The 9,896-nt window shown below is 41.2% G+C and overlaps 1 long non-coding RNA gene across 2 annotated transcripts; it reads right to left on the minus strand.

Moving 5' to 3' along the window:
- Window positions 1-345: 345 nt before the first annotated feature.
- LOC126991971 (uncharacterized) lies at window positions 346-3,275 on the minus strand. Of its 2 annotated transcripts, none has more exons than XR_007745999.1 (5): window positions 3,225-3,275; window positions 2,772-2,977; window positions 2,373-2,581; window positions 1,968-2,127; window positions 346-1,273 (listed from the first exon to the last, which is right to left on the minus strand). It is a non-coding gene; the product is annotated as an uncharacterized LOC126991971 (long non-coding RNA). The 2 variants fall into 2 exon arrangements; XR_007745998.1 differs by having other exon boundaries at window positions 346-1,324.
- Between the last annotated feature and the right edge of the window lie 6,621 nt (window positions 3,276-9,896).

Below are 9,896 nucleotides of genomic sequence, written 5' to 3' on the forward strand. Positions count from 1 at the left end.
TTAATTTATCCTGTTCAGCAAGGTAATTTCCAAGGAAGACAGTGGAAAATGAAATAAGATAATTATCCTAAAAAGTAAATCAATCAATATTTTTTGTTAAAAAAAAAATAATAATAATAAAAATAATAATAATAAGGGGAGGGATTCCTGGCCCTTGTCATCATTCCTTACAACTACAACAATATGATGGTACACATTCTTACTCTTTATGCCTTAGTGATAGCACCTGATATTACTTATGTATTTACTATTTTCAGCCTGAGGATATAGTCTTTCACATCTTTACTTTAAATCTTACCAATGATTAACTCTGTTTAAAGTATAGTTTATGAATCAACTGTCAGAGAACTTAAAACAATTTAATACTGAACAGCTAAAACACACACACACACACACACACTTTGGTAATACATTGTGTGTAGCTACAAAAAAAGATTTCTTTAAGAACTGAACAATTAGTATTCTTTCACCAATATAATTCTCAGCACCACAAGTATTAATCATTAGTCAGCAACATGAAAACACTGCGAGCACCCTTGAAACAAGCAATAACAAATGCCTAATCTTTGCATCAGTGTTAAGTACAAAATTACCATTAGCTATCCTGAGCTCTATTCCTAAACTGAGTATTTACATAATTAATATCATAATAATCCTATCCCTACATCCTACAGAAAAAAAAAGAAAATAAAATATAAAAAAAATTAAAAAAATAAAAGTGGCTTCCATTACAGCAATGCTGTCCACAACATTTCAATTAACTACTAATGTACAGATGAAACATTACAGCCAAAAGAATGAAATTAAGGTACAGGCATTTATAAATGAGGAAAATGCATCTAACAGGACTGACTGTGGGCTATGTGGAATGTGACGGGAGGTGTGCATATGGAGCAGGTAGATCATTAAGAGGTGTGAAAGCACATCAAAGGGATACAGGTGCATGTTAAGGTGAATGGAGAAGTGGGATGAGAGCTTCAGGATACATGGAGGGAGACTGGAATGTGTGGTGTCACTGTGGCATGAAAGCCTGGAATGGTACCAGTAAACTGAGTATTTTATGATGCATTAATGCACAAAGAGAGAGCAAGAGAGAGAACTTTGAATATGCAATGCCAGAAAGTCTAGGTAGTATCACTGCTCTCACAAGTTCTTACATCTCTCCTCCGACGGCCTCCATCTCGATCTCTGGCTGTTCGAAACCACTCCTTCATTACTTTTTCAATTGAGGCAGCTGTTGCACTCTTGTGCTCTGCATTCTTGCGGACACTTTCTGTCAATAGGAAATCTGCCTTTAACTCAGTAAACTTCAATATACTCAAATCTGAAATGTAAGTAGTTAGACATGAGTAACTCAATTCATATGGGGTAGTGGTTAAAAGTTGATAGCTACATGGTAAGCTAGTATTGTAGTCACAAAACTTTAATGTACAGTCAAAATTAAAATACATGAATAGATGTCAAAAGCAGATTATCCAATAGAAACAATTAAATTCTCGACTATTCAATCAAGCACCACATGAGTTAAGTGATGTGTACTAATCTGAACATCTGGAGTATACTAGGTGTAACACTGTTTTGCCTAATATTCTGTTTTAGACTGGAAATACAATTTATGTGGATGAGTTAATTAAGAATATGACTGAATATCAAAGCAAGCAAATTTACTAAGTCTATGCATAGCACAGAAAAAAAATACTATAGGAATGTATACTAAGCATTACTGCATATTTGTAACTGCATGGAAACACTTTTTCTCCCATCACACTTGGCAGACAAGGATATGTAGGGTAGTTCTAGCCATTGCTTTTACCTTAGGGATTTGTGTCTGGTCACGTAGTAACCCAAATGAAGATAAACAATACAACACATTACATTACAGTCTTGTATACCAATGGACCCTTTCATTGTTTACTTGTTCTAGGTGAGATAACTGTTAGCCTGTGACTGCATCATAAGCCACTTACTAATTATTGTATCCTTCAGCTTCATTGTGCAAAAGCTCCGTTTCATTCCTTTGCCACACCAATTGAAGTGGATGGCCAAGGAGTTGCTCACAGTGTATCGCAGAATGCGCCTCACTGTGTCTGGAAGACCTGATCCACCTATTACATACAGACTTGCAATCTGAAAGAGCAGTAACGTTGCAGTAGTAAACAAGTGAAGGGTGCATGAAAAACAGTACAGCCACATTCTCTTTGAATTCAGGCTAGCCAAAAATGATACTGTGGTTCTAATATCAAGTGTTGCCAGGTTTGTCAAAAATGATCAGTAAATAAAAAGTTTGACTTTAATTTACAAAAACCTACACCTGTTTCTACTGAAATTTGAAGGTTTCAGCAACATCAATAGTAAATGATCACATAACTTACAACTTTCTTCTCTAGGTCAGGATCCATCAGTTTGCTTTCTAGGGCTTCCATTTCATTCATATCCTTCACAGGGAAGTGAATGCCCTCTGGTACTGCTTGATCTTGTTCTTGCACACTGTGGTGTCTGAGGAGAGTATTCAGCTTGGTGGAGTGGGAATGCAGTATAGCACGTAGTTCTTCCAACACCATAAAGATTCTTGCATCTCGGGCTGTAATTTTTTAGAACATATCACTTATGAGCACATAATAACCTTTCATACCAAGATATTAACATATAACAATACCAGCACAATAGTAGTTACGGCCCAAAACTGGAGTATACTTGAACTGCATTTCAAGTCAAATGTAACAACTTCCCTATCACAGTGTTAAGTGACTTCAAAGAAGAAACTGCATTACCATTTACATCCAGACTCTCAGGTGGTGGTAGCTGTGGCTGTGACACAATACAGCTCGGTACAGATGGCCTAGGTGGAACTGGTCTTGCAATCTGGTCTTTGGATTTTACCTCCACATCCCTGATACTGCTGGAAGCTTTTGTCTTAGCCCTTGAACTAAAGCAGTCCTCTTCAGAACTTTCATGGTCAGTGTATCTGCTGGGAGATCTGGAAAAAGATATGGAAATATGTAATAAACGCAATCTGGAACATTCACATGTATATGTATGAGCACAAGTAAACTAGGTATATGCAAGCACACACACACACAAACACATATGTAGATACAGAGACAGGACAGCATGAGCTCAGCTTTCCTCCCCACATATCCCAACTAGGTAAATATACACACTCCTCCCTCTCTTCACAGGATTTTTTTTTTCATAGAAGAAAAAAAGAATGGAAACACACCCACCTCCTCTTCCTTTTTGAACAACGGCTAATGATATCATCCTCAGAATCCTCCCTCAGTAGGTCAGAATGATACATAGCGGTTGACAACTTTGCTCTTGCTCTCTCATATGTATCTGTGGATAAATTTAGTAAATATTACTCATTTATTATCATTGGTTACCATACAGGATCATTCCTTTTACTTGCCTTATGCTAGTACCAGGTTAGTTCATGAAGTTTTTGAGAAATCTGCCACAATGAAAGAATTAAGCACATACTATATTCATAGGTAATTTGTTTATTTCTAATTTTCCTAAAAAGTATGTAATGAAAGAAGTGAAAAAGACACAGATACGTGTTGAAATAAGTGAATACAACACAACAGGGTACTCACAACAAAGGCACAATTAGACACAACAGACACAAACAACCACAGACATCCCAGATGACGAACACAACAGACAAGGACACACACAGGTCCCAGGTGATGAACCAACAGTGGGTGGACTGGATGCCGCAGTGTTCTGTGAAGTATGACTGATAATATTAAATGAGTCCAGAAATGGCTAGTAAGAGTAGCAGAAAATGAAGTACATAACTGGAATTATGTAATTCCAGTTACTGTAACTACTCCTATTCTTAGCAATCTCTGAATAAAATATAGCAAAACCTTTGTGAAACAAAAAATGTATATATACTGTACCTGATTCATACATGATTTTAACAGAATACTTCGTCCATTCTGTACATGGTGAATCTCTGTTGCGACAGCATTGTTTATTCGTGTTGAGGAAAGGTATGGAGGCCACAGTGCTTTGTCTTTGCTAACTAGCCATGATGAAGGGATTACAGCCACATCATTTGTCTTAAGGAATTCCACCAAAACAAATATTTCACCCATCTGTTGGAAAAAACAAGACAAAACCACGAAAGTGTCTTTAAAGCAAAATGCAACCCTAAGTAAATAAAGAAAAAAACAGACACTAACACATCCAGTACCATAGCCCCAACTTCTGCATCACTCATGGTCTATTAAACTGGTGAATCACTGGAATTACAACAAAGAAATCATTCTTATAAGGCAGCATTACATATTTGCACATTATTTCTGACAGTGGAATAATATCAAGCCTTCCTCTAAGATGTGATACCTTGTAAACACCCAAATCTGATTAACTTAGTGGGCTTGTAAAGAAGGTGGATATATTACTAAAAGATTCAAAGAGTACCATCACTTCACCTCCATCCTTTCTAACCAAAATGTTCTTTATCAGACCTATATTTGACCCAACCTTCACACAGTTATCTCCAGAATCTATTGAGAACTGGAGTTTCTTGTAAGTGACCTTCTTGAACTGAGAAAAATTATCATCAGATCCTGGCAATGGTCCATTATTATGCATGTGCTTGGGTACCTCTACATCTACATGCTTTTTGGGTTCTGTTGACAAAAGAGCATTCATTTCCTCATGAAGTCTACAGATCACTTGTTGGATGGGAAAGTTGGGTTTCCGCAGCTTGGCTTTCAACTTTCCAAGGAAATTTTCAAATGGAAAGGCTGAGAACCTATCCAATGGACCAAAATTTGCAACATCACCAGCTAAATGTGACAGCCCATGAACATTATAAACTAACATATCTGAACCATATATCCTGCCAAAGTCTTGCACAAAGGTACACAGTAATTCATGGGCATATTGGCAATGTGTAGTGTAATAGAATGGACTTGCAAGACAGTAAATGCCAACAAAAAGATCTAAAAAGTTTTGATATATATCATCAGCCAATTTGTCTTTTAATGCAATTGGTCCACTGTATAGCAGAAACTGCCGGTATTCAGTTGCTTTCCATCTGTCTACCTCTGCAAGTGATCTGCATTTTCTGGGAAATTCTGAAGGCAGAAATTTCCAGTACTTTAGTAAGTCATCTGATATTCTTTGTATTACATTACTTCCAACTCTACAGTTCTTACCCACAGGTCCTCTAATCCACAGCCCAATAAGTTTTCTTGTCACTCCTAAGCACACAAGGTGCATATAATCATAAGGAAACTGACTAACCATCCCAATTCCAAGCTCTATTAAAGGTGATCTAGCATAATGATGTTCTTCATCAGCCAAGCTTTTGAAGTCATCATCAGTGCGGAGTGAGGCATCAAGGGATGGAAATGTTACTTTGCCCTTCCACACACCTCTCTGGGTGCATTTTCACAACCATAGTATGCATTATGTCCTTTTACTTGTTTGACTAATGATCTTTCAGGTGCATCACAAACAAAGGATGATACCTGAACTTGAAGTTTTTTACCATCAATTACTATGCCATTTTCATTGATAATATTCATCTCAGTAACAAAATCTAGCAGATATTCTGAAACATTCCCTGGTTTATGGCTGCCACAATATAATGCAATGATGAATGGTTCACTCTCTACTGGGTGACTAACTCTTGCTAATATGGGCCAAAACTGGCTGTTTGAACTCTTAAATAAAGGCAGACCATCTATGTTAATTTGAAGAACTATATGTTCACCATCTTTCAGTGTTCTTGTTGTTAACTTATGGGACAAAACTTTTACAAGCAAGGCTTCCACACCAAAATAATGATAAGATCCTCCTGCAACCTGCTTAATGTCATAATACCGTGGAGTACTTAGCAGAGTTCTTGCATCCTTTGGAAGACTAGGATGATACTTCAGTAATATTTCCATGAGACTGTTGATGGCATTGTGTGAGATTTTGAAATCAACAGCCCATTTAGCAAGCTTAGATGACATTTGATAATAATCATGACCTTTAGTTTCATAAGCTGAATTTGTAACATCAGAATCACTTCCCGATGAACACGGTTGTTGAAATGGGTGATGTTCATACCAGCTTACCCGTTCCTGAACCTGTTCCTCCTCACAGACTGCCCCACAAGTTTTCTGATTTATTTCACTATCATGACAAACTGTGGAATTCTCAGTGTGCTGTAGGGCAAAACCACTATACTCTGCATGTGCTGGTCGTTCAATATCTGGGATTTCTCTTGCTTTACGCAAAGATTCTAAATGAACTGACACCTGCTGCTGAATTCTCCTTCGTTTCGTCCAGTAAGATAACTCTCCCTCCATGGCACCACTATATACGTGCCAGCTAAGCCTCACGAACAGCAAATTTACCACTGTGCGCTTAAGCTACATCGACATTAACTATATTACAGGATACTTGCCTTTTAGGGAGAAAAGAATGATGTGAAGCGAAGAACAGTCTAAGCACCGTGCAGGACAAAGCAGGAGAGGCTGCGGGCTGCTGTGAGTTTTCCCGCGCTTCTCTATGCGGTGGTGCCAAACACCAGATATGAGAGTGTCTTGTCTTTCCACTTGGCTCACTTAACATTGCATAAACGTTCAAACAATAATTCTAAACGTAAAATGTAACTTCAAAAACATTTTTACCTTTCTAGGCACGAGGATTTATACCACAGATTATTGGTACTACTCAACAAAGTACGGCAACAGCGCATACCTTGTTTTTTTTTTCTCAATACATGATCGTTGAATCAAAAATAGTTTCGTTAATCACCAGAATGTATAATAAAACACTCGATATTTTTATTCGTTTAAGAACATAAGTGCGTGCTAATATTTACCATGCTAAAATGTACGGTTGAGTTTGTCTAACAACCATTCGGCGCATTTACAGTTATCATTTTTATCTACAACCAAACACAAGAAAGTTTAATTGCATATAACATGTGAAATGGGATATATATTTATGATGTAAGGACACAGAAATGTCTTGGTAGCCGAAATATTTTAATGGACCGAACTCGTTATGTTCCCCTCAGTTTTAAGACAGAGTCCCCAGCGGGTCATCGCAGGGCTTTGAGAGGCAAGATTTGCCCTCACTTGGCCGCCCTCGGCCTCTCTAAAGCCTGCGGCGGGCCGCCGGGGATGGTTTGCTGGGTATTTAGCAAGAGAAGAGATGTGAAATTTCCAGCTAAGATTTTGAGTTGAGGATAGACCAAGGATGCCTAATGTAGAAGAAGGTGACAGATGAGTGTTGTTAATGAAGAATAGTGCATAGGTGTTTGGCAGAGCTGGGCGCGTTACTGGATATCGGGTAGTCCGGTACCGCTCCTCCGCACCTCGAAACACATATAGTCCGTACCTGTACTTCCGCGCCTAAAAATTTTTCACTCGTTCCGGTACCGCACCTCCGCACCTCCGGTACCGTACCCAAAACTATTAAAGCGCGCCTGAAAAATCTAGTCCGTACCTTAAAAAAAAGAAATACAAGGCAATACTGCAGCACCTTGGGTTCTTGCTATCCGTGCACGTGGTGTTGTCATTGATGACGCACTTCCTTTAAGACGGACGACAAACGGTATATTTTGAACCGGGCCGTAAATCTGAATGAGTGACGTCACTCAAGTGGCGGGAAAACATGCCCTGCAGCACAGACCGCGTAAACGACCGGAAGTATTACTGCAGAGCGCGGACTGTTTGTCGTTTTCATTTTTTTTATCCTTGAAAACCTCAGGTGCGGAGGTACGGACTTAAAATACTGCCGTTCCGCATCTGTTACTTCCGCACTTTTGAAAAACTTTCCGCACTTCGGACCTCCGCACCTCGTTTAAAGGTCCGCAGGTCCGGAGGAGCGGAGGTGCGGACAGAGGTACGGAAGTGCCCAGCTCTGGTGTTTGGAAGATTGTGTCGAGTTGATAGGTGGAGAAATTGAGTTTCTGAGGCATTAAAGGACACCAAGTTCCTTTTGCCCGAATCGGAAATATAAACAAGATATGAGGTCAAGCATTCTGCAGCCTCCAGCCTGGAATCACGTAATTCCTGTGGGGAGAGTCTTCTGTTAAATGATGTTGAGTAATGCAGAGTCATCAGCATAGGAGTAGATAGGACAGTTTGTTATAGAAAGAAGATCATTAATAATTAACAGAAAGAGTGGAGGATCGGACAGCCCTGCGGGACACCACTGTTGATAGGGGGAAGAACAGTGACCGTCTACCACAGCAGAGATAGAACGGCCAGAAAGGAAACTGGAGATGAAACTACAAAGAGAGGGGTAGAAACCGAAGGAGAGAAGTTTAGAAAGCAAAGACTTAAGTGCCAGACCTTGTCGAATGCTTTTGAAATGTTTAGGGCAACGGTGAAAGTGAAAGTTTCACCAAAACGTCTAAGAGAGGAAGAAGGGGGGGAGCATAAAAAGCTGGGCGAGCAGGCAGACATGACCTGACACTTGACCCATGGTGTCCACTCGCCGCTACAAACAATGGCCAGGGCATACTTGCAGTTGTAGTGCAGTGACTAGCCTGATGGGCGAGCCTAGCTCCCATAACTCGCGTACTCTGTGAGGGGTGAACCACTTTGGCCGACTGGTTAAGGAGTGGCTGTCCCGCCTCGCTGGTCGCGGGTTCGATCCCAGGTGCCGGCAAAACCTTTCCTTGTCTTGATTAATTTCTCGTGTGTTTCGTTACACGCTGTGGTCCTGTGGGAGTGTAGTAAAGAGTAAATCCTGTCGTTTTACTGGTGGCAAGGTGGTGGGCATCTTCTCCCGTACGTGATTCTGTTGTGTCATCCCGAGTGGGTAACAGGTAGAATGATGGCTCATGCTCTCTGAAGAGTTCATAGAAAATGAAAAATCTCAACACACATAAATTAATCTAAATATGAATGAGGAGCCATGTAGTGCAGCGACTAGCCTAATGGGCGAGCCTACCTCCCATAACTCACTCTGCGAGGGAGCTACCTCTTTGGCCGACTGGTTAAGGAGTGGCTTTCCCGCCTCGCTAATCGCGGGTTCGATCCCCGCCGCCGGCCGTGTTACTTGTGTTCCGTGTCGCCGTCAGGAGACTCCGTGGGAGGGAGATATGTAAACACTTTGCACAGCTTCTGTAGTTTAATATTCTTCCTTAGTAGTACACCTCACTCTGACTCTTCACTTACCACTAGCTTACTATGACTGGGGGCTCAACTCTCTCGCCCTCTTCTCCTATATATATCCAGAACAGTACAGTCTAGAATGTTACAGTATATTTTAGATCATACAAGAACATGTAGCAAAAATATATGCGAGTTGGCAACACTTCCCGCCTGGCGTCTGGCCGCGCCCTACGGGGCGCGGACGGCTCGCCTTGCTCCCCGCCCCCCTGCTCGCTTCTCCCGGAGCCTTCTAGAGGCCTATGGTCGCCGGGGGAGGCTTCCAGCACAACACTATCCCCCCCTCTAAATTGTGATCGTCCCGATCACACACTTAACTATATACAAACATAAGAGAATTAATCAAAAACATAATAATCGTCGTATCGCTGTGGACGCCTGCGTTGTCTCTGTCTTCTGCTCGGTGCCTCCTGCGCGTCTGTCTCCTGGTGCGCTTCGTCGTCGTCCGCTTCTTGGGGTGTCCCTGGAACATCTGCCGAAGCCGGGAGGTTATCTCCCTCGGCTGAAAGGTCCAGAAGGCCTATGTTGTCGTCGACCTCCTCTCGGTCCTGGACGTCCCTTGCGTTTTCGTCGGCTGCTGGGTGTCTGTAGTTGTTCCAGGTGTAGTTTCCCGGACCGTGGTACCTCCATAGGCGGTTGACGTGGACAACTTTCGGCTTGGTCCTTTCCGTTCTCCGGATTCGGTAAGTCACGTCGGAGAGGCGTTCTAGCACAATGTAAGGGCCTTCCCAGGGGCTCTGCAACTTCGGAGACTGT

This window comes from Eriocheir sinensis, unplaced genomic scaffold (assembly GCF_024679095.1).
Source record: "Eriocheir sinensis breed Jianghai 21 unplaced genomic scaffold, ASM2467909v1 Scaffold377, whole genome shotgun sequence".
NCBI classification, from domain to species: Eukaryota; Metazoa; Arthropoda; class Malacostraca; order Decapoda; family Varunidae; genus Eriocheir; species Eriocheir sinensis.